General features: G+C 38.7%; 1 long non-coding RNA gene across 4 annotated transcripts in view; it reads left to right on the top strand.

Annotated features, from left to right (window-relative positions):
* Window positions 1–674: 674 nt before the first annotated feature.
* Window positions 675–7,438, top strand: part of LOC126996974 (uncharacterized) — a 156,430-nt gene continuing 149,666 nt past the window's right edge. For 3 of the 4 annotated variants that reach the window (XR_007751780.1, XR_007751782.1, XR_007751779.1), the window contains exon 1: window positions 797–1,228. This is a non-coding gene — a long non-coding RNA (uncharacterized LOC126996974). The other variant, XR_007751781.1, reaches the window with a different exon arrangement.

Below are 7,438 nucleotides of genomic sequence, written 5' to 3'. Positions count from 1 at the left end.
GAAAGTGAGACAAAGAGAGAGAGAGAGAGAGAGAGAGAGAGAGAGAGAGAGAGAGAGAGAGAGAGAGAGAGAGAGAGAGAGAGAGAGAGAGATCATACTTATCCTATTCCTGTTACCTATTCGTTCAGGGGCATGGCATAGGACAAGGAAAGAGAGGGAGAGAGAATGGTATGATAGAGTTATATGGTTATGATATGGTTGTGTTATGAAAAGCGATAGATATAAAAGTTGTAGTATGATCTATAATGTGGCTGAGGCTCGCATTCTCAAGGGCCTATTACACTGGGCAAATTTTCCGTGGACCTTCAGTCAAACCACAATTTCCGCTGGCGTGGTTCTCAATTCCTCGGTGTTTCTGACGTGTCCACGATCTTCCAAAACTACGGTAGATTTCACCCAAGGACGACGGTATTACTCACCATCATCATCATCAGCAATAACAAGAAACAAGAAGAGGAGGAAGAAGCTACACTCTACTGTCCCTACATTCGCACGGCTTTGAGTGTTGCGAAATTACGGGACATGCCAGCTTTGTGGGATCCCAGGCATGAATTGTATGCAAAAAAAAAAAAAAATAATAATAAATAAAATAAATAAAATAAATAAAAATAAAGCTGCATGGAAGGAAGATCAGACACTGGTTTCCTCAGCCTTGGTTATAGATGGTTGCACAAGACTCAATAATTCATAAAATGGGCCCCCGCCGACTCATCCATCCTGTAGCCTTCCTAGTCCTCTAGACGTAGTTCTTGCGACAGCTGCATCACTTCACTGCGCTCCTCTCTTCTTGTAAGTCATTGCCGCCTACACATTCCTTTCTTTTCCGTTGCTTGTGTAAACTGAGTGTCACCAGAGCCAAAACAACGGCACTTTGAGTGAAAACGGCGGTGCGAACAGGGACGTCAGCCATACTTGGTGTTGTGAGAACGTGTCGGCCAAGACCACGTAACGCTGAGAGAGTGCGGGGCAAGTGTGACAGGAAGACGACGGTAGCATGTCCACAATTTTATGACTGAAGATCCATGGAAATTTGCCGTGTAATAGCCCCTTTAAACATGTCGGCACCTCAGCTCGCCTGTTTGAAAAGCCTCTCGTAGTAGTGCTGGGATTTTCAAGGCCTGTTTTGTGATGCAAGTGATAGTTTTACCCGACTTCAGCATCTTGAGCGGAAGGTAAAAGGAAGGTAAAAATCATCTAGTGGACAGAAATGGAGAAAACAGAGCATTGAGTAAGTAAAAACTGAGGTGATATTTAAGTTTACAAGCCATGAATAACAACGATTTGGAAGACGCTTGCTTAACATACAGGCGAGAGTTGTTTAGCGAAAGGAAAGTAAAAATAGTATATAGTAGACAGAAATGGAGAAAACAGAGCATTGCGTAAGTAAAAACTGAGGTGATATTTAAGTTTACAAGCCATGAATAACAACGATTTAGTAGAGAGGCTGACTTGCTTAACTTACAGGCGATAGTTAAGCAAAAGGAAAGAAAAAATAATGCATAGTAGACTAATATCGAGAGAAGAGTTCGTCATATGGATTGTTAAAAGTGGTGTTACAATTTGGAAGCCATGAAGGAGAACGATACAAAAGAGTCGTATTTCACTTCCAGGTCGTGACTAACAGAAGGAAAGTGAAAGGGTGGAGCGGACTCATAAGACTGGAATGTGTGAAGAGAGGATAGTGGAAAGGTGCAGGTGAAAGGGAATCCATAAGTAGGTCAAGGTCAGGGAAAAAAAAGGAAGGGAAGGAAAAAAAGTAATGACGGACGTGACGGAATTATAGGACAGGGATGATTAGACGTTATAGAAGGGGAAAAAAACGAAAATAATGAAGAGGCGTTAGAAGACGTGACGGAATTACAGGACAGGAATGATTAGACTTTATAGAAGGGAAAAAAACGAAAATAATGAAGAGGCGTTAGAAGACTTGACGGAATTACAGGACAGGAATGATTAGACGTTACAGAAGGGGAAAAAAACGAAAATAATGAAGAGGCGTTAGAAGACTTGACGGAATTACAGGACAGGGATGATTAGACGTTATAGAAGGGAAAAAAACGAAAATAATGAAGAGGCGTTAGAAGACTTGACGGAATTACAGGACAGGAATGATTAGACGTTATAGAAGGGAAAAAAACGAAAATAATGAAGAGGCGTTAAAAGACTTGACGGAATTATAGGAAATGAATGATTAGACGTTAGAGAAGGAAAAAAAAACCCCGTAAACAAGATATCAAAAGGGGTTGACCAGAGGAGAGGAAAAGAATACGGATATATCTTGAAGAAAAAAAGGGAAATATAAAAAGATTGTGTGATGATGTGGAAAATATATAGATGTAGAGAACGCGGATACATCTTGAACAAAAAAGGAAAAACGTAAAGGTTGTGTGATGATATGGAAAAGGTATAGATGTAGAAAGCGGTGATCGAAGAATTAGAAAGCGAGATAAAAGGAAGAAAAATAAAATGCTGGTAAGTGAAGAGAGGAAAAATTAGGGGCTTGTAGTAAGGGAAAACAAACAACCAAAAATCCCTTCTTAAATTAGGTGCACGAAAAAATAAGGGACGAAGATATAGGGAAAGGGGTTCAATTAGAGATGACTGACTATAGTGAAGGAATGCCGGTTAATGGAGAGAGGAATAATTAGGGTTTGTAGTAAGGGAAAACAAACAACCAAAAATCCATTCTTAAATTAGGTGGACGAAAAAATAAGGGACGAAGATATAAGGAAAGGAGTTCAATTAGAGATGACTGACTATAGTGAAGGAATGCCGGTTAGTGAAGAGAGGAATAATTAGGGTTTGTAGTAAGGAGAATAAAAATCCCTTCTTAAATTAGGTGGTTCAATTAGAGATGACTGACTATAGTGAAGGGATGCCAGTTAGTGAAGAGAGGAATAATTAAGGGCTTGTAGTAAGGGAAAACAAACAACCAAAAATCCCTTCTTAAATTAGGTGGACGAAAAAATAAGGGACGAAGATATAGGGAAAGGAGTTCAATTAGAGATGACTGACTATAGTGAAGGGATGCCAGTTAGTGAAGAGAGGAATAATTAGGGTTTGTAGTAAGGAGAATAAAAATCCCTTCTTAAATTAGGTGGAGGAAAAATTAAGGGACAAAGGTATGTTATAATGAGTTCAATGAGGAATGATTGACTAGTTAAGGAATGCTTGTAAATGAAGAGAGGAAGAACCAGGGGCTTGTAGTAAGGAGAATAAAATCCCTTCTTAAATATGTGGACGAAAAATTAAGGGACAAAGGTATGTTATAATGAGTTCAATGAGGAATGATTGACTAGTTAAGGAATGCTTGTAAATGAAGAGAGGAAGAACCAGGGGCTTGTAGTAAGGAGAATAAAAATCCCTTCTTAAATTAGGTGGAGGAAAAATTAAGGGACAAAGGTATGTTATAATGAGTTCAATGAGGAATGATTGACTAGTTAAGGAATGCTGGCAGGTATAAGTCCATGAAGAAGTCAAGGGCGTGTAGGGAGGAAGGGAACACGTAAAAAACTGTATATGACGTAAGGTAATTGTGGTTGAGAAAGGGCATAGGGTACGGCTATCAATAAAGAGTGATTGGCCATGAAAAAATATTGAAGGTTTTGTTGCTGTGTCCGTGAAGAGGTTAAGGGCAAGGAAAGGAAATGAAGAGGCATGAGGGAAGGGAATGAAGAAGTTTAGAGTATAAGGAATGAAATGAAAAGAGGTTAAGAGGATGAGGGAATGAAAGATAGAGATGAAGAGTAAGAAGATGAGGGAATTAAATTATATTAAAAAAAAGTGGAACTAAAGCAATAATAAGGAAGAAAAGGGAGAGATTAAAAGCATGATAGAAGGAAGCAAAGGGGAAGAAAGGAAGGTATTAAGGAGATCAAATAACTAAGAACTGAACGATATAAAGCTTAAATTTCTCACCGGGGTAAGAAGAGTGAAAAGGGGATGAGAGAGAGAAAAAACAATACTAGGGAAGAAAATGGAGAGGTTAAAGGCATAAGGGAAGGAAATAAAGGAGAGGAAAGTATTGACGGTATAAATTAACAAGACTTGGAGGTTAAATTTCTCGCCGGGGTAAGAAGAATGAAAAGGGGATGAGAGAGAAAAAAAACAATACTAGGGAAGAAAATGGAGAGGTTGAAGGCATAAGGGAAGGAAATAAAGGAGAGGAAACTATTGACCGTATAAATTAACAAGACTTGGAGGTTAAATATCTCACCGGAGCAAGAAAAATGAAAAAGGGATGGGATATCAAAACAATAATAGGGAAGAAAATGGAGAGGTTGAAGGCATAAGGGAAGGAAATAGAGAGGAAAGTATTGACCGTATAAATTAACAAGACAATCCGCCACACAATTTAGGAAGAAAGAAGATTCGAAAAGGAAAAAAAAGAAATGAAAGTCGATTTTATAAGGAGAAAAAAAAGTTGAAAAGCAAAAAGAAATCCGCCACACAATTTAGGAAGAAAAAAGATTTGAAAAGGAAAACAAATGAAGTGAAAGTCGATTTTATAATAAAGAAAAAAAGTTAAAAGCAAAAAGACAATCCGCTACACAATTCAGGAAGAAAAGAAAATTTGAAAAAGAAAACAAATGAAGTGAAAGTCGATTTTATAAGAAAGAAAAAAAAGTTGAAAGCAAAAACACAATCCACTACACAATTTAGGAAGAAAAGAAAATTTGAAAAAGATAACAAATGAAGTGAAAGTCGATTTTATAAGAAAGAAAAAAAAGTTGAAAGCAAAAACACAATCCGGCACAATTTGAAAGACAAGAGGAAAGTAAAGCGAAAAAAAACGTGAGAAATAAGTAGTCACGAGAAATACCACGAGGCGAAGGTCAGGGACTCCTTACGTCGACTAGACCAGACGAGACAAAACAAAAGAGTAATCGAAGCGGTATCGGATCCTTCTAAGCGAGCTAATGAATCAGCGACCTAACGAACCCAACACCATACACTTAGGCCATACCATAGGCGAGGTCAGTGGCGGCGCTACACATATTTCAGAAAGAAGGAACCAAAACAGAGACAAATCGAAGAAGTATTGAATATCCGTAAGTGTCTGAAGCTTGTGTCTCGCCCAGCACGAAGCCCAGTGAGACCTTGAAGCCTTAACACGCACGCACGCACACGCACACGCACACGGAGGAACCTATTCTCTTAAACATTTTCCGCGCCCAAGGACACTCACATTTTGGCAAGGCTTTCGTGTGATATCTGGGTCTTGCCTGGAGTAGTTTTATGACCCTGGTGGTAGTTTGACGCTTATTTATTTATTTTTTTTTTTTTACAACAAAGGAGACAGCTCAAGGGCATATAAAAGGAAACAATAATAAAAAAAAAGCCCGCTACTCGCTGCTCCTAAAAAAAAAAAAAAAAAAAAAAAAATCACAAGAGGTGGCCGAAAGAGAGGTCAATTTCGGGAGGAGAGGTGACCTGTTTCTGTACCGTAAACTTAAAAAAAAACTATTAGAACCCAGGGCCTCATGCTTATACATATCAGCCCCCTACGCACACACATTTGGCAAGGTTTTCTCATGGTATCTGGGTTTTGCCATGGGTAGTTTTATGACCCTGGTGGTATTTTGACCCAATTTCTGAATCTTGAACTTAAAAAAACCCCACTTCTACATTCTTAAACTTTTCATCTCCCAAACACACACATTTGATAAGACTTTCTCATGGTATCTGGGCATTTTCATGGGTAGTTTTATGACCCTGGTGGTAGTCTGACCCTTCTTCTGTACCATGAACCTAAAAAAACACAACTTCTACATTCTTAAACTTTTCATCTCCCATTTTAAACACACATATGGCAAGGCTTTCACATGATATCTGGGTCTTTCCATGTCTAGTTTTATGACCCTGGTGGTAGTCTGACCCTTCTTCTGTACCATGAACCTAAAAAAACACAACTTCTACATTCTTAAACTTTTCATCTCCCATTTTAAACACACATATGGCAAGGCTTTCGCATGATATCTGGGTCTTTCCATGTCTAGTTTTATGACCCTGGTGGTAGTTTGACCCATGAACGTAAAAAAACACTTCATTCTTATACTTTTCGGAATCTAAGTACAAACATTTGGCAAGGCTTTCGCGATATCTGGGTCTTTCCATGAGTAGTTTTGTGACCCTGGTGGTAGTCTGACCCTTCTTCTGTAATATGAACCTAGAAAAACACTCATTATAACTCTTTACTTGACCATATTCTTCAACATATCGGCTTATAAGCATACACATTTTACAAGGCTTGGGTATTTCCAGGGGTAGTTCTATGACCCTGGTGGTAGTCTGACCCTTCTTCTGTAATATGAACCTAAAAAAACACTCATTATAACTCATTACTAGACCATATTCTTCAACATTTCGGCATCCAAGCATACACACTTTACAAGGCTTGGGTATTTCCAGGGGTAGTTTTGTGACCCTGGTGGTAGTTTGACCCTTCTGTATCATGAACCTAAAAAAACACTCATTGAATATAACTCTTTACTAGACCATATTCTTCAACATTTCGGCTTCCAAGCATACACCATGTAGAAGGATTTCTTGGGTATTTCCAGGGTAGTTTTATGACCCTGGTGGTAGTTTGACCCTTCTGTATCATGAACCTAAAAAAACACTCATTGAATATAACTCTTTACTAGACCATATTCTTCAACATTTCGGCTTCCAAGCATACACATTGTACAAGGCTTTCGTGGGTATTTCCAGGGTAGTTTTGTGACCCTGGTGGTAGTTTGACCCTTCTGTATCATGAACCTAAAAAAACACTCATTGAATATAACTCTTTACTAGACCATATTCTTCAACATTTCGGCTTCCAAGCATACACATTGTACAAGGCTTTCGTGGGTATTTCCAGGGTAGTTTTGTGACCCTGGTGGTAGTGTAACCATTCTTCTGTATCACTCTCTTTCCGAAATTGACTTCTCTTTCTGCCACTCTCTGATCGTTTGAGGAGCAGTGAGTAGCGGGCTTTTTTTTTCATTATTGTTTTCTTTTGTTTTAAGCCCTTGAACTGTTTCCTTTGCTATATAAAAAAAAAACTAAAACACTCATAAGAACCTGATTAATCTCTTTTTTGGCCTTTGGAAGTAGTGGATCTGAGAGGTGAAAGCGTCTCAGCATACCGCCCGCTACTGTCTCGTTTCGAAGTGTCGTTTTAGGAGTAAAAAGCGAAGCAGTGAAATTTGAAGCCCATAAGGTTAAGTGTAGACGAAAGGGTTCAGAGATTCACTTCAGTGTTTCGGAGCTTCAGTGTGTTTGTATGTGTGTGTTTTCTTTTGTGTTTTATGTGTGTGTTTTCTTTTGTGTTTTATGTGTGTGTGTGTGTGTGTGTGTGTGTGTGTGTGTGAGAGAGAGAGAGAGAGAGAGAGAGAGAGAGAGAGAGAGAGAGAGAGAGAGAGAGAGAACAATTTAAAATAGAGAAAATAAA

Source organism: Eriocheir sinensis, chromosome 11 (genome assembly GCF_024679095.1).
Source record: "Eriocheir sinensis breed Jianghai 21 chromosome 11, ASM2467909v1, whole genome shotgun sequence".
In the NCBI taxonomy this organism is placed as follows: domain Eukaryota; kingdom Metazoa; phylum Arthropoda; class Malacostraca; order Decapoda; family Varunidae; genus Eriocheir; species Eriocheir sinensis.
The sequence above is the reverse complement of the archived record's forward strand: the minus strand, read 5'-3'. Positions and strand labels throughout refer to the sequence as shown.